General features: G+C 45.0%; 1 protein-coding gene across 4 annotated transcripts in view; it reads left to right on the forward strand.

Moving 5' to 3' along the window:
- The first annotated feature begins 19454 nt into the window (after positions 1 to 19454).
- Positions 19455 to 24501, forward strand: part of Boc (BOC cell adhesion associated, oncogene regulated) — a 76696-nt gene continuing 71649 nt past the window's right edge. For all 4 annotated transcript variants that reach the window (XM_059277533.1, XM_059277534.1, XM_059277535.1 and 1 more), the window contains exon 1: positions 19455 to 19884. The gene's annotated coding sequence lies outside the window, so the exon portion shown is untranslated. The remainder of the gene's footprint in view (positions 19885 to 24501) is intronic.

A 24501-nucleotide genomic window follows, 5' to 3' on the forward strand; every position in this document is an offset into this window, starting at 1 on the left:
GCCACTGACGGAACAAGGAGGGGACACCATAGCCAATGACCATGCGTAGCTGGGACACATGCCCCGCTTTCCCACTTCTTGAAGGTGACACCTTCTCTCTGCTCTTCTCTGTATGGCAACATCCATCTCCTACAGTGCAGGGCATTTCATGAAGCCCTTGTCATTGATTGTTTCGAAAGCATAGAATAGACTGTAACTCAATGCTTCATCATCTCAAGATAGTGCTCCATTGTGTGTGTATGTGCACCACATGTCTGCCTAGTGACCAGAGAGGTCAGAAATGGATGTCAGATTCCTTGGAACTAAGGCACAGGTGGTTGTGAGCCACCGTGTGGTTGCTGTGAACTGAACCCAGGTCTTCTGCAAGAGCAGCAAGTGATCTTAACCACTGAGTCATCTCTTCAGCCTCTGATTCTCAAACTTCAATTTTTAAATTATTATTATTAGTTTTTTTGTATTACTATTATTACCATTATTACTATTATGGTTTTTTGAGACACAGTTTCTCTGTGTAGCCCTGGCTATCTTGGAACTCTGTAGACTAGGCTGGCGTCAAATTCAGAGAGTCCCCCTGCCTCTGCCTCCTAAGTGCTGGAATTAAAGGTATGTGCCACCACTTCTTGGCTCAAATTTTTATTTTTTTATTTTTAGTTATTCCATTTTTGTTTCTTGGGAGTTTTTGTGGTGGTTTTCTATTTCACTTTCTGATGTTCCACAATGTCATAATAGGTTCATGGGCATCTTTATTCCTCTACCATAGTAAGTCCTCAGGACGCCAAAGGCTGGACACCCAAACTTGAAGGAGAGTCTGTCAAACATTACTGGGACCATTTGTGCTCCCTGAGAGGAGAGACCTACCCTCTCAATCTATGTCTCTACGACCAAACAATGAGTCTGGCATACATGTGGCTTTTCTGGCTATGAGGAAATAGCCTTCTTCTATGGCTCCCTTTCTGACCTCCGACCAGTGTTTAACGCTTGGCACCTGGTAAAAAAAAAAAAATTATTTGGTGACTATGAATGGATGTTATTGTTACCATGCTTGTTTGGGGGGAAACCTTTGAAGTCCTTGGTATCAAACCAGCTAAATCCGATAAACTAATTTATGCTAACATGCTAATGGGAAAAACCTAAGACCCAGGCTCTCAGGACCCGGTGAGCTTTTGAACTAGAAACCCAAGCCCTCTTATCTCTAAAGATCCAGCAGCCAGCCATTAGCCTGACTGAGGAGCCTAACTGCCGGAGAAAGCATAGAGAGAAGGAATGAAAACAGAGAGAAGGGGGCTGAGAAAACTCAGGTGGGCTAGTGATGGCGGCTCAGAAGAGCCGAGCAATGACCTTTGGAGGTTTGCACGCTGAGGATGGGTCTGAGGTGAAGTCCCCTGGAAACCAAACCAGTAGATGTGAATAAGTATTGAGAATTGCCTTGATCTCTTTATCTCCTCTCCAGCAGGTATAGCAATCTTTACTTATTTGAATAATTAGGTCAAACTAGTATAATCTTGTGGGATAGTCAATAGGCCTAATTAACTAGGAAGAAGCCAAGGAGCATTTCTTGTCCTGCATACATACAGACTTCATGAGTTCAGCATGTCTATGTTAATGGCATGTACATGGAGGGGAAAGAGAAGCCATGCACATGTGTGCATGTTTAGCCGCATGTGTATGCATCTGCGTACACTCTGGATATTGTCTCGCAGGGCACTAAAGGGATCCTTTTGCTATTTGCTAATCTCTTAGTGAGCCAGGAGGTTATGAAACTCTCCCAAGATGCCTCACAGCATTCCTCCACCAACCACAAGCTTACATGCAGTTTGACCACTCACATTTTGAACCCAAGGTCTTCCAGATAAAGAGCCCGGGCACTAGGGCTCTGAGGATGTCTCTTGTGTGCGGTGCCAGAAGAGGAAGGGAAATTCTAGTTCCATCGCTTTTTTTCTCTTGGGTTTTCTAGGTTTGACTCCACTGTGGGGCCTGGAGCCAGGAGAGGGATTAGTGGATGTTTCCCTTCAGTGTTTCAGAGGACTCCCCGGAGCCGAGAGCTGCGTGTTATCACCGTCTGCATGCCTTACTTCATCTGTCCCGGCTCACTGACTCCAGTTCCCTGCTGGATTAATCCTGCCTGCGTTCACCCTCAGGATGTGGGCCACTGGGAGGGAGGGGGGAGGGGAGAGCTGGGGAGGGGGAAGGGGAGGAAAACAAGGTGAGAAGAGAAAGAAGAAACACTGAACGTGCTAAATGGTATGCCTGGGAAGGGAAACCACGGCAAGCTAATTTGCAAGACTAAGGGAAGTACAGCTTGAACACATAGAAACAAAAACCACAGTCGGTAATGGAAAGTGAAGGGAGGCCGGAGAGAAGGGCCTGGAATGTGAGGTGCATTCCCTGTCACAGGAGAGACGCTGAGATGCTAACACTGTCAGAGGTTTTTATTTTTTTATTTTTACAGGTTTATAAGTTTTCACTGGGTACACATTTGTAGAGGGCCTCTCATAAGCCAGTCCCTTGCTATAACCCACTGGAAAATGTCATAGGCCGAGATCTGTCTCCTCAGTTTCCTTTGAGACAATCTAGGTCACGGCAGGCCTCTTCAGACACAACAGTTCCTTACAAACCATGTGTCCACATGGAGCCCAGTGGGAAAGCACCACATGTCCCTCCATGGGAAAGACAGTCCTACTCTCCTGGACCCAACAGATTCCAGTTCTAAAGGTACCTTTATATCTTCCGGGTCATGGACAGTCTCCACGTGAACCGGTAACATCTGCCCATGCTCACCAGCGCTGCGGCTCTCTCTCGAAGTCTGCCATTTGAGAGCACAGAGGCAGAGTCTCTTGTGAGCATCTTGGGGACAAAGATGGCATCCAGTCCCTGTCTGTGGTCCCTCCGCATGCTGCTCCTGATATTTCCTAGATGCTCACTCAATTTCGTTGATCAAGAATGATCAGAAAAGGCGTGAGAAAATTCCACAAGTAAGAACTGTACTCAATAAAGAAAGCTCAGTGAGTTTGTGGAGAGGAAAAAAAAAAATCAGAGGGACTGAGAAATAAAGCGCACACTACCTTCAAGGAAGAGAGAGAGATTTGTTCGGGGTGATGAGGTCAGCGTCCTTCTTCCATATAGTTTCCTGGGGTCTCTACATGCCGACGTTTTGACTCTGGGTCCAGAGGCTGGGCTGAAAGGGGGGGGGGGGGTGAGGGGTAGGGTGGATGGGTGGGTGGGGTTGGGGGTGGGGAGGTGTAATCTGCATTTTTGTATAGCACTACCAATCTATTTCGCTGCAGGTAGCCAGCCTACAGACTGCACTTGTGGAAACACAGGCAGGCCTAGAGACCTGGAGGGGGGGAAGGGGGTGGGGGGTGGAGAGTCCCGCGAAGGGAGTCTATGGAAACCAATCTGAGTTGGCTCCGGAAGACTTTGGAGTCTTTCCAGGCAGGGGCCCCTGCAAGGTTTCTAAGCAGCGTCGTGACAAGGCTAGAGATGTGGTGGAAAGCAACTGTTCTCTCTGAAGCTCAGGTCATTTTCTCTTTGCTTCTGCCCCATTAGATATTATTGCTTCAAGGGCCCTGAACAAGTAACATTCCACGAAAGCCCGCAGGTTCTGTAGTACCCCAGTGTTCCCGTTTCCAGCAGAATGCGTGGTTCACAGGCTGCGTCCAGGCTTGCAAGGAGAGGATTAATTAGGTAAAAAGGCAGTTGCACATGTAAGTGGGTGCCCACACCCGGGTCTGGCCTGGTGTTTTGGTGCACTCATTCAGGCGCACAATGCTCTCTTCAGTCCTAAGCGCCACCTCTTGAAACCAGCTAAAAAACGAATTCCAAGCGAGATGCCCAAGTGTTGTGTTTTACACAGACTAATGATCAGCGATCTTCTGTTTTTATGGCACAGTCTGGGCTCGCATTGCTAACTAAGGACACTATAGAGAAGAAACACACGTCAAACATCTGACTGCATAGTTAAATGCTGAAAAATATGATTTAGGTTAAAATAAAAAAAAAAGATGGAGGATTGATTTACTGAAATTGTTTCTGGAAATTCCTGCTTTGTGAGTTTTGGTTTGTTTTTTTTTTAACATTAAAAATGCCATATGTTTGTTTAATTGTACTAAGACAGGGAAATTAAAATTAACATCATTCGTAATATGTTTTGCTCTTTAAGGAACACTTTATATCAGAAAACACCCTGTAATCTTGGTGTCCTGTTCAAAGCTACACAGTTTGAATCTTCATGTCAGACCGCTCCTTCTGGCTCCTCCCAAGATGGAGACTTGGGAATCTCTGGTCGATGGGAATGTGGCCATGTCAGTGAACACCTGCACACTCAACAGGATGCTGAACACAGCTCCAGAGCTGGCTGTCTTAACATTTTGTTCCCGTCAATTGTACTTTACCGAGAAAGAGTCCAGGGTGAGGCCAGCACACCACATCAGAATCCGGCTAGATTGCCATTAGTGGTGGTACCTCTGTCTTGTTAGAGATGTCAGCTAAACACTTTGAACTTTTATCTTTCAAAAACTTAGAAAGAATACAATATTACTCTTGAGAATTCAACTATATTAATGCTGGTGGATGTTCTTACAGTATGTTTTGTTCTCCTTCAGACAATTTCAAACATGCTTTTCTTCTTCTTTCTTGCCTCTGCCCCCTCTTTTATCCGCATGACCATATTTGTTTTTTTCAACTTTGATTTCTCAATTTTAAACTTACAGACATTTTGCAAATACAGTACATGGGATTCCGACATATTCTCCACCTGTTTGCGTCACCATTAGCAATCAAGTCCAACAATCAACACTAAAAAAATAAATATTAGGGGCTAAGGAGACGGCTCAGTTGGCAATGTGCTTGCTGTGCGGGTATAAGGAGCTTTGTTCAGATACCTGACACACCCACATGTGTGTGACCAAACACATCTGTGACCTTAGTCATGGTGGAGTACAGGGCAGAGACAGATGGTTGAGTTCTCTGGCCGCCTGGTCTAGCCAGTTGGCGAGCTCTGTGCCCAGTGAGAGGTCTAGTCTCCAAAGATAAGATGAACACCTGATGTCAACCTCTGGCTTGAACACACATGTATCTTCATTCCCATACAACACATGCACACATAGAAACTATAAATACCCATAAATTACCAGCATTACATGATCATTAGGTACAGTAGCAACTTTATTTGGGTTTCATCAACTTTTTTTTTTCTTTTGGTTTTTTGAGACAGGGTTTCTCAGTGTAGTTTTGGTGCTGGTCCTGGATCTCGCTTTGTAGACCAGGCTGGCCTCGAACTCACAGAGATCTGCCTGGCTCTGCATCCCGAGTGCTGGGATTAAAGTTTTGCACCACCACCGCCCAGTTGGATTTTACCAACTTTTTAACTAGTTTCTTTGCACTTTGAGATTCGATCCATGGTGCTACATTGCATTTGGTCATCATATTTCCTTGCTCTTTTTAGTCTGTAACAGTTCCTTTCCTTGATTCCACACATTTGAATACCATTGGTCAGCCATCCTGTCAACTCATTCAGTGTTGACTGTGTGATGTTTTCTATTGGGAAACATGACTACCATAGAAATGACATTCCCAGCATATCACACTGAGGCTACCTAATACCTAGATATCCTTTTACTAGTGATGTTTTAACATTGATCACTTGGTTAAGTGAGGCTACCTAATACCTAGATGTCCTTTTACTAGTGATGTTTTAACACTGATCACTTGATTAAGTGATTTCCATTGGGTTTTAGCACCTGAAAGGTAATTAAGAAAAAAAATTGGTGTGTGGTCAGGGGTGTATCTTAGCAGCATAGGACTCATCTGCCAGGTGTAAGATTCTGGGTTTGTTCCTCAGTATCATAGATAAAAATAAGAAAATCTTAGAACCAGTACACTAGTTTGTGGAGGAAGCTAGGGAGATGGTTTGGAGGTTAAAAGTATACACTATTTCTATAGAGCACTAGATTTCCACTCCCAGCACCCACGTTGGTTAACTCATAACCTCCTGTAACTCTAGTTCTAGGGAATTTGATGTCTTTGATCTTTTCTGGCATCTGCACTCATGTACACCCCCACCCACCCACCCACCCACAAAATGAAAAATAAAATTAAAAATATAAATCTTTTAAAAAATGTCTTGGGGAGATGATGTTTTGAAACTATTTAAATATCTGATTTCCTGACTGTCCTCAAACATCCACATGAATTTTAACATTAGTCATTGGATCTTGACCTGAAATTTCTGGATTTTTCTCCCATTGTGTGTGTGTTTTACTGGAACCCAGGGCCTTGTGCATGCTAGGCAAACACTCTAGCCCTGATCTTGATGTAAAATTTCACTGCTATGGTGTTCTAATAACTATTTCTATTTCTCTTACTGCTTCTACATTTGTTGTTTGACTTAACCTCATTCATTAATTCGATCATTCATTTATATCAGAGGGACTTGTGGACATCTGTTGTATTTTAAGAGTTATAACCCTAGGGCATAGATGGTGGTTCACACCTTTAATCCCAGCACTCAAGAGGCAGAAGCAAGCATATCTCTGTGAGTTCAAGGGCAGCCTGGTCTACAGAGAAAGTTCCAGGGCAGGTAGGGCTACCCAGAGAAACTGTGTTTTGGGGGTGGGGTTCTAACCTAATACATTTGCTATTTATTTTTTTGTTTCATCTTCAGTTATGGGGTGGCCCCTTTGCCTTTTCAGCTCTTCTCTCCATTCTTTTTTGAGCACATAAAATACTCCTAGATCATTGTGCAATAAACACTTGAGAATCTATAATTCTTTCTACTGCAATACAGATGTGTAGAAACCAAGATTTGGATTCAGAGTCTTCTCACTGGTACTCATATGTCATCTCATCCATTTCCTCTTAGGAGATTTGTGTGAATGTTAGACGTACCCTAGGTTCACATACACAAGCACTGTAGGTATATACACATGCACACACACGTGTGTTTATTTATTTATTTATTTATTTAGTTAGTTAGTTAGTTAGTTAGTTAGTTAGTTAGTTTTTCGAGACAGAGTTTCTCTATATAACAATCCTGTCTGTCCTGGTACTCGCTTTGTAGACCAGGCTGGCCTTGAACTCACTGAGATCTGCCTGCCTTTGCCTCCCAAGTGCTGGGATTAAAGGCGTGCACCACCACCACCCAGCCTCATGTGTGTATTCTTTAGTAGCAGAAATATGTAACATAAAAATCTTTTAGCATTTACTCAATACCCATTATTTACCAAATGTTTGCTGGATGCTTTGTATGTATATTTTCATGCCACAAATTCCCAGGGATACCCGGGACTACAATGCAATATCAGAATTTAACTTTTTTGTCTAACCCTAGCATGCATATGAACAGCCACATGAGAAACAGATCTACTAATTACAGCATAATATTTGTGTACATGTCTTACTTTACATCCCAGTATTCTTGAGATAGTTCTCTAACATGTTTAGATGAATTCTTCTCTTCCCCACCCCTCTATTATGGCTATGCTACTCAATTGAAGTACAGTTAGAGCTAATTTTACAATTTTAATACCGTTTTGAGTTCTCTCATTATCCTGGTTGATTTATTTTTCCTTTTGATATTCATCTGGAGTCTCCTTTTGTAGAGTAGAGTTTTATGGATTTCTTTTTCTTGAGCTAGCATTTCACTGTGTAGCCCAGGGTTGTCTTGAACTCACAATCGTCGGTCCTGTGTCTGCTTCCATGCCCAGCTCCTTTCTTACAGAGTCTGAGAAACGCACATTATGCAACTTGAAGTCGTTTTTCTATGTCCATGAAACCTGACTTTTTTTTTTCTTGTTGTACGTCTTTAGCCATTTCTGTTTATCTACACGGTGCCTTCCAATAATGTTATGAACTGATTGTCCCCACAGGAATGAAGTGTCAGGATCTTCTTGTTTCGTGTCCTCGGTCCCAAGCTGAGGGGCCGGCTGTGTCTATATGAGACCACCACATGAATTCGATCAAATCATTTTTCCCATCACCTAAACAACCGTGCCTCCACTGTCAGTTAGACTGGCTCTTCTGACAACCCACGCGGACACTTAAGACCGAGCAGCTGATGGGGAGGATGTGTTAGTCCACAGCTGGAAGGGGAAGAATCATTACAAGCTGGCAGCTGGTCAGTTCCTTTCCTTCCTTCCTTGAGCAAACATCTGGACATTACCTATCTTGTTCCAAAAACTATCCAAGGTTTTAGGACTGCAAGGATGTTCACCAGGCCTGAGCATCATGGGTTCCAGACCAACTACAGAAAAGGCAGACGGACCATGTAACTTCCATCTGTGAAATGTGGTGGCCTGCAATGATCGGGGGATTTGAAAAGAGTATATGACAGGCGAGAGGTGGCCTAAAGTAACAGTCATCTGTCATATCCTGAATATGTGTGGTGGGCAAGGAGGGCCAGTGGGACTACATATTAAGCTAGATTTTGCACCACAGGTCTGAGTTTGGTGAAGTCAGTAAAGGTATATCAAACAGAGCACCATATGCCCCCAAACACTGGGTACATAAAAGATCCTGGAACATTTTGCAGAAGTTGACGGTCAACAGAGATGGATGGGGGATGATTGGGGATCACATTGGTGGTTTATTGGGCCCAGTGTAAAGGATTTAGTGTCCTTGGTTAAGGAGTTTGATTTCATCCTAAAAGCAGATGTGCAGGGGGTATAGAAACAGCTGCATTTGCCACTTATCTGTTTGTTTGTTTATCTTCTTCCTTCCTCTTTCCCATTCTCTTTCCTCCTCCTCCTTCTTGTCTTCGTGGTATTGGGGGTTGAGATTTACCCTTTCAAAGGTGTCTCTAAGAGGAAGGTGAAAAGTAAAGCTGCGTTGGAGGCAGATGGGAGGTGAGGAGATTAATCCAGAAGCTTTTGTAATGTCTCAAGTAAAAAGTGATGAAGGTCTGCATTAGGGTGATTGTAGAAGGGAGGATTTAGAATGTGGCACCATAGAAGTTACTGACCACCTGGTAAGAATTGTGAAGAAAAGGGGAGCTGGAAGGTTCAGTTTCTCTCTCAGCTAGGCAGCTGTGGGGTTAAAATGACCTCTTTAAAAAGTGTGTGTGTGTGTGTGTGTGTGTGTGTGTGTGTGTGTGTACATGTATGTGTGTGTATGAGGATGCCAGAGGATGGTCTGCACCACTACCCCATACACACACACACACACACACACACACACACACACACACACACCCCTATTCCTTTGAGACAGTGACTCTCACTGAACCTGGAGCTCACTATTTTTCCAGCTGAGCTGACAGCGATAGGAATCCTCTTGCCTCTGTACCACCCACCCCCGGTGCTGGGGAATGCAGATGCACATGGCCATGACCAGCTTCCAAACAGAAGTTTGAAAGTTTGATGTCGTCGGTCCCACTTGTCTGTGGCTTCTTGTGTTGTCTGTGTCCTAACCAGGAAATCGCCAAACTCGATATACTGGAGTCTTCCTTCCGTGGTTTCGACTAGAAGCTTCATAGCTTTTGTCTTCAGGTGTTTAACCATTTCAAGCTAATTTTTATAATCTGGTAGATAACTGGTTTTCTCATTGCCATTTGTTAAGTGGCAGTTGATGAGTGAAATTACCATTTCTCTGCTCTTTCATGTTGACACTCTTGACAAGGATCATTGGGCCATATGTGCAAGGATTTGTTTTGGGGCTCTCTACACACTGATTTGTCTATTCATCATTATACGACTCTAATAACGCCTTAATTACTATTGCTTTGTAGAACACTTTGAAATCAGAGAGTGCAGCCTGAAGCTTTGTTCTTTCTCAAGATAATTTGGGCTAGTCAGGGTCTCTTGGAATTTATATGGCTTTTAGAATAGTTTTCTCTATTTCTGTTGGGATTTTGATATGGAATACATTAAACCTGTAGATTTTTTTTGAGCCCCAAATATTTTTTAAAGCATGCAACTACTCACTAAATTAAGTATGTAAGCTGCCAAAATCTGAATACAGTTGATTGTGATTTCATGTCAATTTATTAAGATACTGTAGCTTGAGTAGTGATTTTGCTGTAGTTGGGAGTGGGCGAAAGGCATATGGGATACTTGTGTATTGTTATTTCTATAATTTACGTGATTTATAATTATTTCAAAAAGTTCTTTTAAAGGCCATACAGCTAAAAGTCATTTCAAACATACCATTCATATCTAAAACGAAATATGACGGTCATACAACTTTACATCTAAGATAAACGAGTCTCAACTTGCTTTAGGTAAGAGATTATATTTTGCTTTTCAAGTTATGATTCACCTGAGGCCCAGGGTATTGGAATCCTTTCAACATTCCAGCCCACACAGGTCCATGGGGCCTCAACAGCTGGGACAGGGTACTTGGTTTTACTCACTCTTCATCCATTCAATCTGTTTGATTTACTGTATATTGTTCAGATGTGGTGCTGAATGTTGGAGGTACAAATACGAAAAATAGGGATTGGTTTGGGGCTTGATGGTATTCTAGCCTAGAAAAAGACAGGTAGAGCCCCGCCCCCTCCCACAGTGGCCATTGCTATCACAACGCTCATAGCAGATTCCAGAGAAAGGCACTGAGGATTCCACCCACACTAGGAGAGCTGGAGTGGGGGGGTTGGGAATGGAGGCCTGGGTGAGGCTTCCTAGAGGAGACATCGTCGTCGTAAGGAAGTCTTGAAAATAACTTAGATGATAGAGAAGAGAAGGCAAAAAGGTTTAAGTCTAGGCAGAAAGTGGGCCATCTAGGAAGAAAAGACAGCTTGGTGCTTAGAGGAAGTTCAAGGGGATACAGGAGGACAAGGTACAAGTGGGTGGATCCGTGGGGCGTCAGCTTGGAGAGCGGAGCTGAACCAGCTTCGTGCTTGCCCACTGTATCAGAAAACCTGGAGGGGGGTCATGGTGGCAAAAGCCTTTAATCCCAGCACTTGGGAGGCAGTGGCAGGTGACTCTCTGTGAGTTTGAGGCCAGAAGTTCCAGAAAACCTGGAGAAAAGTCAAAGAGGGGCAGGAACATGACTCATGGTTATCTCTCTTAGATAAATCATGGGAACAAGGAACAAGGTTAAAGAGTTCTTAAGAACTAGAGACTTTTAAAAAAAAATATTTGAAAAGAAGAACAGTTGCCATTGCTGGATTCTGAGATTCATTTTTAGTCCTTCCTTATCCTAAGAAGAGAGCAACATACCTCTTAAACTGGGGCCATCAAGCCTCAAACAACTTCCTTTCCTAGTTGGCAAATCCAACTACCATAAGGTAAGGAAGAAGGAACGGTATTTCATTCTGAGGGAGGGATGTGCTTCTCTCCCTTCCTCACGGCTCTGCCAGGAATTAGAGACCTTCTAACCACTGCCCAAAGAGACTGGTCAGCTTTGGTTATGCCAGCGAGAACAAGTGGCAGGGCTCGGTATCCGTTCAATTCTGCCTGTGGGTGCAGGGGTGGAAAAGCGGGACAGGGTGGAGTGCTATGGTGCATCATGGTTGGTTTCTCTGTTGCTGTGGCCCAGTGTTCCAATGGCTCCCCAGTGTTTTATGAAGGAGAAAGAAATTAATATGCGTGAAGCAAAACAAGCAAACCCGCTACCTGTCTCTAAGTTTGCAACAGCAGCTTTGGCATTAGATTCTGCAACTGCTCAGTCTCAGGAACACTGATTCTCTCCGTGGAAGCATCCCCTCACGACAAACCCTTCAGGGGTGTGTGAGAAACCGCTTCCCTGGTGAATGGCTGACTGAACAAATTTAACGGAGGTTGTTACCCACTGAGTTTGGTATCAATGCTCCGAGGTCTGGTTCTCTTTGAGTTTCGCTTTCATCTGGAATCTCTCGCCTCTGCGCTCTCCACTGCTGCTGACACACAATATCAAACCGAGTCTGGGCAGCTCCAGAGTCCAAGTTTCTCAGCCTCACACGTGAGGGTGGGGGCGGGGGAGAACAGATGGAGGCAGTTGTGGAAGGTGGGGGGGTTCGTGCGGACTCAGTGGGGGCTGTGCTTGCTTCAGAGAGCCCGGTGTCTTGGAAAAGTGGAACTCTGGGTTAACAGACAGATTTTGTTTGTGTGGGGGCTTAAGATGTGTGCAAAATCAAGCGTGCAGGGATGGATCGCAGAAATGGCTTTCACTAACGACCCTCTTTTCCATTTGCCTAGCTCCGACTCAAATTTTCAATAATGTAACGGCTCTTTATGGCCAGGCTACCGAAAGTTTTGATTAAATAAAGTGTTAGAATGGGCGTCACACTAAGAACTCAATAGTCAGAATAAGCATTAGCCATAAATGGCTGGTACCGCTACAACAGATGACCCATTTAGAGTTATATCCTGAGAGAGATGCTCCATATAAATTATTTCTAACGTTCACGGATGAAGATACGGGGGAGGGGGCTTAAAAGAGTCAATTTGTCTTCGCTCACAAGTCTTATTGAAGATGACATTCAAATCTCAATTTATTTTCAGTCTGTACTGTATGTCACCCTTCCCTAGGGTACAGTTGTCCAAACGCAGTATTAGGGGAATCTGGTGACTAGCCCCTTAAAGTCAACAAAACACATGGCCGTAGGATCCCTGAGCCGACAGCCTCAGGCTAGAGAAGCCATCCCTTCTCAGTTCAACTTGTATGAGGAATCAATGGCACTGCGCCAGGCTCACCTGTAATTTTGCCCGAACCATGCAATTTAGGCTCTAATTACATGCTGTCGTGCACTGGCTGCTAATTGTTGCATAGGTCAACCTTACACATTCATTCATCATTCTTTATTTTGCCAGACAAGCAGCACATAGCTTGTCCAGCGGGCCCCTGTTTTACCCAGTGTGGAGAGGAAGCCGATTCAGAGAGTAGGTGCGGGACCTGCTAATGAGCAAGTGGAAGCTGAATTTTTAAGTCTAAATTGATGGGTCAAATGATGCATTTATTTTGAAATGCATTTAGGTGGTGCCTGAACAAATAAAAGAAATAAAACAATAAACAAATAAAGGAATATTCAGCAGCCAGAATTTAACTAGAATTCTGTTAATTTAACTAGAAAACTGTTAATTCAATTTAACAGTTGAATTCGGGAGTAGTTCATTTCTAACCCCTCCTACCAAGGCAAAGCCTTTTATTCCAAAGCTGGCTTTGAGAATATGAACAGACACACAACCAGCTTACTACTTACAATGTACTACATGCTGCTTGTCAGAAATGAATTTTGGTATCTAGTTTCTAACCTTAGATCAAACATCGGAACTTAGTCTCTTATGGCATATAGCTCCTAGACTCTTGGTGGTTGTTTGTTTCTTTTTGTTTCCTTTATTATATATTTATTTTGGTTTTTCAAGATAGGGTTTCTCTGTGTAATAGTCCTGGCTGTCCTGCAACTCACAGAGATCCACCTCTGCCTCCTGAGTGCTGGGATTAAATATGTGCGCCATCACTGCCGCCGCCGCCGCCACCCCCACCACTGCTACTGTTTCTTTTATTTTTTTAACGATTTGTTTATTTTTATTTTATGTGCATTGGTGCTTTGACTGCATGTCTGTGTAAAGGTGTCAGATCCCCTGGAATTGGAGCTACAGACAGTTGTGAGCTGCCATGTCGGTGCTGGGAATTGAACCCAGGTCCCTCTGGAAGAGCAGCCAGTGCTCTTAACTGATGAGCCATCTCTCCAACCCAAACCTTTAGACTCCTAAGTTATTTAAACTTAGTAAATTACTTTGATTATTTGAATGTACTATGATGCATCTCCTTGGAAAACCCATTAAAGATTCTTCAGTGGCTTGCCAAATTTCAGGCTTTGTTAAATGTGCTTTTCTTTTTGGACATGGTCTCACCAGGTAAGCCATTTGGGGTCTAGAACTCTTAGTCCCCCTACTTCAGCCTCCAGACTGCTGGAATTATAGGTATAAACTACCACATCCAGCTTAAATGCATCAGTCTTTTAAAAATATTTATGAGATTTATTTATTGTTATTTTATGTAAGTGTTTTGCCTGCATGTATGTCTGTGCACCACCTGTGTGCTCGGTTGCCATGGAGACCAGGTTGTGGGGTGAGGGTATCGAATCTCCTGGAACTGGAGTTACAGATGGCTGTGAGCTGCCACATGGATAGGTTGTGAGCTGTCATGTGGGTACTGAAAATCGAACCTGGGTCCTCTGGAAGAGAAGCCAGTGCTCTTAACCATCTCTCCATCCCCAAATGTACCATTTTTATTTCAAGAAGCAGCAGCCTATGAGTCATGAAAGAGTAGTGAGAAAATGCCATGTTGCACAGTTTGGGAGGAGTACCACACTTTGTTGTTGGAGATCATAGGCAGATGATGTATTTTTCCTTATCTGCAAAATGGAGAAAATCAATTCTACACAAAAAGGCTGTTACAGGAGTTCTACACAAAACCCATCCCAGAGACTGGGAGAAGAAAGTGCCCAGGGGCTATTAGCTTATTTCTTATTTTTTTTTTTTTTCGGTTTTTCGAGACAGGGTTTCTCTGTGTAGCTTTGCGCCTTTCCTGGAACTCACTTGGTAGTCTAGGCTGGCCTCGAACTCACAGAGATCCACCTGGCTCTGCCTCCCGAGTGCTGGGATTAAAGGCATGCGCCACCACCGCCCGGCAGCTTATTTCTTAGAAGGATGTTGAAAAGGTTAACAAAAGCCGGGTGGTAGTGGCGCACGCCTTTAATCCCAGCACTTGGGAGACAGAGGCAGGCAGATCTCTGTGAGTTCGAGGCCAGCCTGGTCTACAGTGCGAGTTCCAGGACAGGCTCAAAAGCTACACAGAGAAATCTTGTCTCAAAAAAAGAAAGAAAAAAGATTAAATAAGATAATAAATATGACCAGGTTCCATGACATTAGTGAGCAATCGTTCAATTCTCACACTTAAATGTTGTCTTTGCTGTGTATGGGACAGTTGCTCTCCGTATCTGGTGAGTGCAACCCTCCATACTGGGTAATTCAGTCAAGTCTCCACTTGGGGCCTTGTGTTTAATGATGTCATTATTCTTTTTGATGGAAATAACCAGAGAGTTGGAAATGGAGAGTGGCCTCGTGGAGTTCAATGTCAGAATACTACAAAAGAGACAGTAGCGTTTAGAAGCTGTTTCCTGTCAACTGAACCAAAATTTTTCTTCTAGACATTCATGTTCAGAAAATAATCAGAACCATAAAGATTTGTGGTAAGATGTTTAGTCAACGGTACTATCGGAGAACAATATAAATGAAGTCTGAGATGTGTAAAAATAGAATGATTGAAAAAATAATCTTTTGATGCAATCGTATATCAACTGTTGAAATCAAACTTTGAAGATAATTAAAAAATCTGGGGAAAATAATCATGTTATATTGTTAGACTTAAAAAGCAACAAACTCAGCCAGGCGGTGGTGGCACACGCCTTGAATCTCAGCACTTGGGAGGCAGAGACAGGTGGATCTCTGTGAGTTGGAGGACAACCTGGTCTACAGAGTGAGTTCCAGGACAGCCAGGGCTACACAGAGAAACCCTATCTTGAAACAAACAAACAAACAAACAAAACAAAACAAAAAAAAAGCAACAACAACTCAATTTGCGAAGATATTCAACTATAGACAAATCAGTGAAGAATCCAACTTCTGCCTGAATTATCAAGTGCATAAGAAAAAGGATAATTTTTGATTACAAATTTTGAATGAATGTCTCTGATTTATATTGTCCTTTAAATATATTCTGATTTTTGATTCAGTGAAAATCATATACTCTGTGTGAAATGCATATTGATGAGAAACAAAACAAGAGAGAAAAACAATGACTAAAACCCAAAGCACTGTATAGGTTAGCAATGTTGTCCTTGGGTAATAGGTTTACTGTGATGACACCTCTGCTGGGTTCTTCTGTAGTCTGAATCTTCTTCAGGGCACATATCTTGTAACCAAGAAAACAATGAAATCAAGGACAAAAGCAACTGTAACCAAGAAAAGCATGAAAACAAAGGGAGTCACTAGTAAATTCCTGGCCACTTCTTGTCTATACTGTAGAAATTCTCCCAGAACAATCCCCTACAGGAACTCCATATCACTAAGGAGTCCTCAGTTTATCTGACATGTGGGAGTGTCTGCGGACCACCAAAAGCGAAGCAGCATTATTCACTGGACTCCTGGTTTATGCCAGTGACCATTGTACCCTACAGTCCTTGCCTATCCTTCCACTTCCCAGCAGAATAAATTAATAATTTAGTATTAAATAGTACTAAATGCTTCCTTCTCGGTGCCCATAAAGCCCCTCCAAAGCGGGATGCCAGAGGTAAACTGCCATTAGCAGAATGTATAACAGACAGCCTCATCCAGCTCACAGTTCAGCTAACGGTTACGATGGCTGGTGTGCAAAGGGGGAACCGGGTGGGTTTAGAAACTAACAGAGCCGCCGGGCGGTGGTGGCGCACGCCTTTAATCCCAGCACTCGGGAGGCAGAGCCAGGCGGATCTCTGTGAGTTCAAGGCCAGCCTGGGCTACCAAGTGAGTTCCAGGAAAGGCGCAAAGCTACACAGAGAAACCCTGTCTCAAAAAAACCAAAAAAAAAAAAAAAAAAAAAAAAAAAAGAAACTAACAGAGCCAGGTATGGTGGTGCACGCCTTTATCGTCAGCACTCAGGAGGCAGAGGCAGGCAGATCTCTGAGTTTGAGGCCAGCCTGGTCTACAGAGTGAGTTCCAGGACAGCCAAGGCTAATCAGAAAAATCTTGTCCCCCCAAAAACCAAAACAAAACAACAAAAACAAAAAGCCAACAACAACGAGGGAGAGAGAGACAGAGAAAGAGAGAGAGACAGAGACAGAGAGATAAGAGGGAGAGAGAGAGAGAAACAGAGGAAGGGAGGATAAGAAATATGCTCCAGGCAAGGGGAGTGAGGAGATACAGTTTGCTCAAAAACACAGTAAAAATAAGCACAGTCACATTAATACACAGATCCACGAGAACAATAAACACATCTGAGGTGCCAGCCGTGGCCTGGTGCTGCCGTCAAAACTAAATCCTCTTCATTGAGCTCTGATATATGTTCTGCCTAAATTACAGTGCAGGCAAGCGGGCATGGTGATCAGCTTGCAGGAGGGAGGCGCAAAGCCATGGGTCCCTCTCCTGGCTAAACAGTGTTGGCAAGAATGAATGAATGTTTTGACTCAGAATGCAAAGACTGTGTAGACCTAAAGGTCAAGGTGGAAAGAATGGAGAATCCTAAGAGAAGAGTAAGTGGAAGGGGTAGGAGATGTCTTTGAGATGTTAAGCCATGATGGATCATATATATGTAGGGATATGGAAATCTGAGAACTTCAAGTGCCTGTTCTTACTGGATCTCACCATTGCTAATGGGAGTGGTACTTGGAAATTATCTTTGAAAAGCCGAAATCTGGGGCTGGAGAAATAGCTAAGTGGCTAAGAGCACTAGCTCCTCTTCCAGAGGATTCGGGTTCAATTCCCAGCACCCGCATGACAATTTACAACTGTCTATGGAGATCCAACGCCCTCTTCTGGCCTCCACAGATACCAGGTATGCATGTGGTATATAGATAGACACACAGGCAAAACACCCAAACACGTAAGAAAATTAAATTAAAAACCTTAAACAATTAAATAAAGCAGACAATTACCCTAGGGAAAGGTGGTGTTTGCACAATAGTAGAAGATTGGCTGTCAGTGGATCCCTTCATTTCCTTGGGGAATTACCGAGTTCTGTTCCCAGGGTGGTTCTCAGGCCTTGCTGGCCTCACTGCGCCACAGAAGGACAGGGAAACGGCAGAGGCTAACACCATCTTTGAACAGGGGAAGAAACAGGTCTTGGAGACTGTTCTCCAAGACAGATGAAAATTAAAAGAGTGTGTGTGTGTGTGTGTGTGTGTGTGTGTGTGTGTGTGTGTGAGGGGTTGCAGGTGGGAGGCTCAAAGAAGGATTTCAGAGCCTTTTCACTGTCTTATTAAAAACATTTAATCCACTTGATCCATTTTGCCACAGGGAATACGCCCAACAATCTAGGCATGTAGATTAAGCCAGAAGTCCAGATAAATCAATGTAGAAACTGGCTTCTCCTTTAATTAACAAACACGGGAGGAAAGAGGAGTGTAAAATGTGGACTCTTCTCCTCCCTCCTCCTGATCCAGTTAGAATCATGTGCTGAGCAGAAAGGTTTTTGTTTTTGTTTTTGTTTTTAAACTGATGAGAACAGAAAACAAAATCATGGCCTAATTTTTTTTTTTTTTCCCCCGAGACAGGGTTTCTCTGTGTAGCTTTGCGCCTTTCCTGGAACTCACTTGGTAGTCCAGGCTGGCCTCGAACTCACAGAGATCCTCCTGGTTCTGCCTCCCGAGTGCTGGGATTAAAGGCGTGCGCCACCACTGCCCGGCTATGGCCTAAAAAATTTAAGTGACTTTTTCTGTCACGCGGTGACTGAGTCCCAAAGCCACTGTTCTGTCAGTCAAGGAAGACAGCACTCCTAGTCACCCCACTCTTCCCTAACAGACCCACTCCAAGGGCCGCCTCCTCTCCACCTTGGAACGTGGCTTTGACAAATGGCATAACTCCAGAAGCCTGGAGCATAAGAAACTCTTATCCTTAGAAAAGGACTCTTAATTCGGTATCGCCCACTCAGCTCAGCATTGGACGTGTGCAATAGAGATTTTTAAAATGTGGACCCGAGGAACCAGCAGTGTCAGAACGCCTGAAAATCAGAGTAATTCTTACCTAGCACAGACCTGCTGAATCAGAAACTGGAGGTGGAGCCCAGCCATATCTGGGTTGTAACAATTTGTCCTAAGAAGTTCCGCTACAAAGGGTTTGAAAATTACTGTTGTGGATGCTTTCTGTCCAACACAGAGGTAACGAGCTCACTCTGTGAACCGCGCCCCCTCCTCCGCCCCCCCCCCCCCCATTTCCTAGGATGATGAATGGAGGTCAAGCCAAGGACCTGGTAAACCCTTCCCAGCCAACCGAGTGAGTCCGGGAAGGCTGCCTATGGCTTTGCCGAGATGAGTTTTCATATCATTTTTTTTTTCCTAATTGTCCCGCCCCACTTTTTTTGAAGGGGGGGGGCGGGGGAGGTTACCCTGCTTTTATTAATTGTGATTTTGTTTTTACTGATTTATCTGGTAGTTTTGTTTTGTTTTTTGTTTTTTTTCAGAATGAAAGAGACATTGAGAGATGGGCGCCGGAAAAGGACTGAGGGAGGATACATTGGCCATAGGAAGGGTAGTGAGGACCAGAGGAAGGGTCCAAGGTGAAGCTAAGCCGAGTGGAGGGCGCCCCGCTAGTGGGAGAAAGCACTTTTGGTGTGGGCAAGGGCACGAAGTTGGGAGGACTGAGTGAGTCTCACGGGGAGCAAAGAAAGTAGGCGTTCAGGGGGAAATTGTCCTGGAGTTTGGGGGGAATGTGTGTGTGTTTCCCCCAGTTTCCTTTCCAAGACTTTTTCTGTGCTCCCTTTCGCTCCTCCCCCTCCTCCCCGCCTCCTCGGCTCCCCTCCCCTCCTCGAGCGGTAATGGGAGGCTCCTAGGCAGGAGAAGCAAAAGAAGGAATTGTTTGCAAGTTCAGTCATCCAAAAAAGCGTCTTCCATATGGAGGGATTGGGTGCGCTGGGCGCGGCGTCTCCTGCCTTGTCCTCTTGCTGCGGCTGCTGCCACCAAGGCTCCCGCTTCCTGCAGCGGGGACCCTGAGCCGGGTTTCGCTGGTGTCAGCTCCGGCCGGCCGCGTTCACACACTCTCGCACCACGTCCTTGCCGTGGCCACCCGAGCCCTTCCTTCTCGGCCGGGCAACTTCTGGGTCTCGGGCGCCTTTGTTGCTCCGGCTGCGGCCACTCTCCCGCGGTGTGTGTCCCCGTGTGTCACCGCGCTGTGCGAGGGTGTCGGTGCTGCGCGGGGGGCCGTGTGGCCCTCTCCGCGCCACCACGCGGGACCCGGAGCCCCGGCGCCCTCTTCCCAGGCTCCGGCTGCTGGAGAGGTGAGTCATGTCACTGAAGTTTGTTTTCTTTTCATAAAAAAAAGTTGTGTTTATTTGTTGGTTTGGGGATAGGAGGCGTGTGGGAGACGGCCGCCCGCCCCGCGATGCCGACAGCTCCTGTGAGTGGTGCTGCCCGGCGCGGGCTCCAAGCGCTGGGCTGCGGCTCCCACTGGGGCTCCGAGCGCTGGGCTAGGGCCCGGATTGGGGCTCCTAGAGTCTGACTGGGATTCGGTCTCGGGGCTCAGTGGGGACTCGGAGTGTTCTGCTGGGGCTCAGATGGGTTTTGGATGCCGGGGCTGGGGCTCGAGCGCTGAGCTGGGCTCCGGTTTGAGCTCCGATCGCTGAGCTGGGCTCGGGCTTTGGGGCTCCGAGCGCTCAACCGGCTCCGGCTAGTGTCAGGGCCTGACACTGCACCAAGTTCCCGGGGGCCGCCACTGCTCCTGCTCCGCTGCCCGGCTCAGGGCCGCCGCGCCTCCTTCTCTAGCCGGGGCTGGGTGCTTTTGCTCCCGCGGTTCCCGGAAGCTGCTCCAGTGGGAGGAGGGCGCAGACATCTTCCCAAAACTTACCCCGAATTCGGGCTGACACTGTGCCCTGGCTGCCCAGCCAGGCGGTGGGAACAAGCCCACAGTCAACACCCATTTGCCTCTTTGGGGGAAAAGTTACCACCGGCGTTTTGAAAGGGAAAATCCTAAATAAGGGACCGAAGGAGACCCAAAGCTAAACTGCCCCCAAAGAATCCCCTTGGCTGGACAGTGGATGGGAGATACTGAATTGGCACCCAGAGGTGTTTGTGGGCCTGAAGGATCAGCAAGATGGGTGTGTGTGTGTGTGTGTGTGTGTGTGTGTGTGTCTGTGTAGTATCCCACTGGGCTTGTGTTCTGGGGATTTTGTTTCTGTTAACTATGAGAAGGTGGGGGAGTGACTGCTGGGTTTGGAAGGGCCTGTCTGTTACTTTTCCAGGTGGAAAATAAGGGGTGGGAGGCAGGCAGACCTGGGGGGGCTTAAAGGAGCCTTGGAGGTGGTTTTGTCGACCTGTGGCGATGACCCAGGCCCGGGCCCTTGAAACAAGCGTTGTGCCCCTCTAGAGATGTGGCACTTGCGTCTAAGAATACGCAAATCACATAACAGCAATCCCAAACAGGCACTTTCTGGGTGTGGTGAGGTGTTCTGGGCTCTCCTAGCCCTTCCCTGCCAGCTCCCTTCCCATAAGCTTTTGAACTGGAGTTACCTCTTACTGGATGAAGTGACAAGAATGTTGTTTCTGGCCCGTGTTGCGAGCACATTTTTATCACCTAGCTCTTTGTTGTACAGAATTTTGTAAGCACAGACCTTTAATGAACGTAGCTTTAAAATTCTTGAATATGTAAACACCTCTGATTTATTCTACCACTGGGTGCTAATTCTAAGCAAGTAGCCCAGAGTCGGGGAGGATTTTCTTTTCTTTCTTTCTATTTTGCATATCTTTGGTTTGGCCAATAAGTCTGTCCCCATTTTTTTTTTTTTTTTAAAGAATAGTGTGGAAACATTAAAAAGATCCTGTTGGACCAACGTGAGGGCCTTGGATGCCCATCCATCTGGATGGCCTGTTTCTTGAACTTTTTTAAAGAGACTCTGAGGCGAGGGGTTGGCCATTTTGAGGTGTGTAACAGGTTTCCCAGGAGCACTCTGAGGTCTTATAATTGGCCCTTTTTAATGGTCTCATAATTGAGACCCAGAAGGTTCCCATGGTAATCTGGAAGCACTCTGGGGTCAGCGGGACAGAGTTGAGGTGGAAACAGCAGTGAAGTTATGATTTCCCAGCTAGATGAGTTTTTGGAGAGAGTTTATGCAAAGTCGGGGGGGGGGGGGGAGAACTTATAGTTCTCTCCCTGTGCCTCTGGCTAACACTGCCAGCCCTTGTAGAGACTGAGTATTTGTCCCTTCAGGAATTGGTTAGAGGCTGTCTATACCTGTGAAATCCAAGGACTGAGATCTCAGACACTGCCCCTTTGACCCACTTTTATGATATCTCAGAAGCACAGCACTGTAAGAGACTTTCACTCAGAGGAAGAGGCCAAATCATGGGCAATTGGAAGTGGATGTTGACAGAGTCCAGGATGGGCAAGTTCTTTGACCACAGCTGGGGAGGAAGAGTCTAGGGGAAAACCATGAGAGGAACCTGCTTAGCTGCTAGCTGGTTGGCCAATTCAAGATAAAGGGTGTAATTTATGTCCCTTTCCATCCTCCAAATGGTCCAGAGATTTTACTGTCTTTGAAGTGTTTTTTTTTTTTTTTCCCCCAGTGGCATGAGATCCCTGCTCTCTTCAGAGGCCTCTCTGTGGTTTCCATGGCCTGACATGAATAGGAGATTATTCATGAAGTAATTCTGTTGACTTCCTCACGGGCTCCTGGGGTTTAAGAAAAGAGGGCAAGAAGTGAGCCTGAGGATCATAGTATTCCAAGGGCCCTGGGGGGTCTGGGTTCAAATTTCGGCAGTCACTGATAGGCTTAATGACTGGGGTTTTGTCTCGGTCTTTCCAACAACAGCTGAAGACCCAACTGCACTAGGTAATTACTGTCTAGTATTTTCTGGTCTCCGAATAAGAAAGAGTTAATCAGGCTTCAAAAGATGTCATTATACATTGGGAGTTGGCTTTCTTTCCTCCATACTCTAAGCTCCCTTGCTTTGGGGGAGGGGAATGGAAATGGAAGAGGGATAGAAAAGAGTGATAGGGCTTCCACTTTGAAAACACATTGACTTTAACACATGTAATTCCTTGTCATTTCTGCACCCACCAAATATTTATGATGCTTCAGATACCAAGATAGGAACTTCCTTCTCCCAGGAGAGTCAGTTTTCTTCATCAAAGAGCAATTCCCCTTGGTTTTTATTGATTATATAAACAGCTACTACTACTACTACTACTACTACTACTACTACTACTACTCACAAAAAATGTTTTGATAATTACCCATAATCCCATCCTATAACCAACTTCTCGATTTTCATTTGTGCATATGTACTTTTTGCAGCTGTGATACAAGTGTTGACTGTTGTCACCGGACATCTCTGAAGTATCTTTATAATTTGACCAAAGACTCACAGAAACTGCATCTATCCTATCACATTGCTGTTGAAGGAATACACAGATAAATGAACAAGTGTTGATGGAATAAATCACATCCTAACTATGCTCTCCTATGGGGCCCTAACATGTAATATTTTTATAATTGGTGAGCTTGAATCAAATATTTGGAGTAGGTGAGCTAGTAGAGCATGTTTGGTTTGAATCTCGAAATCCATGCTTACAAAAGCTTTCCTAGGGAAGAATTTTGGCTCTTTGGATCCCTCAGGGTTGGTTAGGGTGGGGAGGTGGGATTCAGGCAGAAGCTCTAAGGATGTGTCAGGCATTTCCAGCACAGGCCCTGAGATTCCAGGCACCCTGCCTCCAGCTGCTGCCCTCATCTCTCCTGCATCCTCACCATTAGCCTCCTTCTTCACTCTGGCCCCATCTCCCTTGCTCTTTCTTTCGTTTATGTTGACATCCCCTCTTCAGTCCCACTACGACCATACTTGACAATTCCCACTGTCCACCTGTCACCCCCTCACCACGACCCACCATATTATCCATCCCATGGAACAGTCCCTTACCCAGTTTGCCACTCAGCTTTAAAATGGCTCCTTGACTAAGAATACTGACTGATCTTCCAGAGGACCCAAATTCAGTTCCCAGCACCCACACGGCAGCTCACAACTGTCTGTGACTCCAGTTCCAGGGAATCTGACACCTTCACACCAATGCACATAAAATAAATTATAAAAACCTCAAATCTCTCAGCCTTTTATATGTGCTCCATCCCACTTTGTGATACTAATACCTTCTGCTCTAGGTTGACCACATATAGCTGACCATTGATTTCTGATGAGTTTATTCTTTGTCTCCTACTCTGCCATCCAGGGCCCCATTCTTATTAAGTATGAGGCCTGCTTATATATTTTTAAGAAGTACTTTATGAATGTTAATGAACGAGTACTGCTGGATGCAAAGATAATGGTTTTATAAAATATAATCATTGTTCTTTATTGCTTATGAGTTCTAGCAAGGAGGTAGGTAACTGGGAAATGAAAGAGGCCTGTGATCTTAGAAAAAAAATGCTTTTCTTCTCTTTTCTTATCCATAAAATGGATTAATAAGGGATTGCTGTGGTTTATAGCACCGCACTTAGAAACAGCAAGGACTTCAGAACACTCTCGATTCCCATTGTTCGCAGGGTGAAACAGCTCTCTTTGGCTTCTGTCTGGAAACAGGCTTCGTGGACTCCATGACCCATGAAGTCTGGTCAGCATCCACCTGAGGGTAGCAGGGAAGATGGAGAAGACATAGATGAGGTTTTCTGCTCATTGTCTTCTCTCTCTAGCCTGCTGAGTCAGCTGTTTTCTCATGTTCTGTTACCACTGAGATGGCAGGGTTTCTCATCCATTAGTTCTGGAGGAGTCCAGCTTCAGATGGAAGGTAGAATTCAGGTTGTTCCTAGCAGCTCATACACTCTTGGAGGCAAAGCTTGTGGTGGCCATGTAAACCCCCTCTCCCAAAGCAAACCTTGTCAGATATGTTGGAGACAGATCATTAACCAAGA

The sequence above is a fragment of the Peromyscus eremicus genome, chromosome 12 (genome assembly GCF_949786415.1).
Source record: "Peromyscus eremicus chromosome 12, PerEre_H2_v1, whole genome shotgun sequence".
NCBI classification, from domain to species: domain Eukaryota; kingdom Metazoa; phylum Chordata; class Mammalia; order Rodentia; family Cricetidae; genus Peromyscus; species Peromyscus eremicus.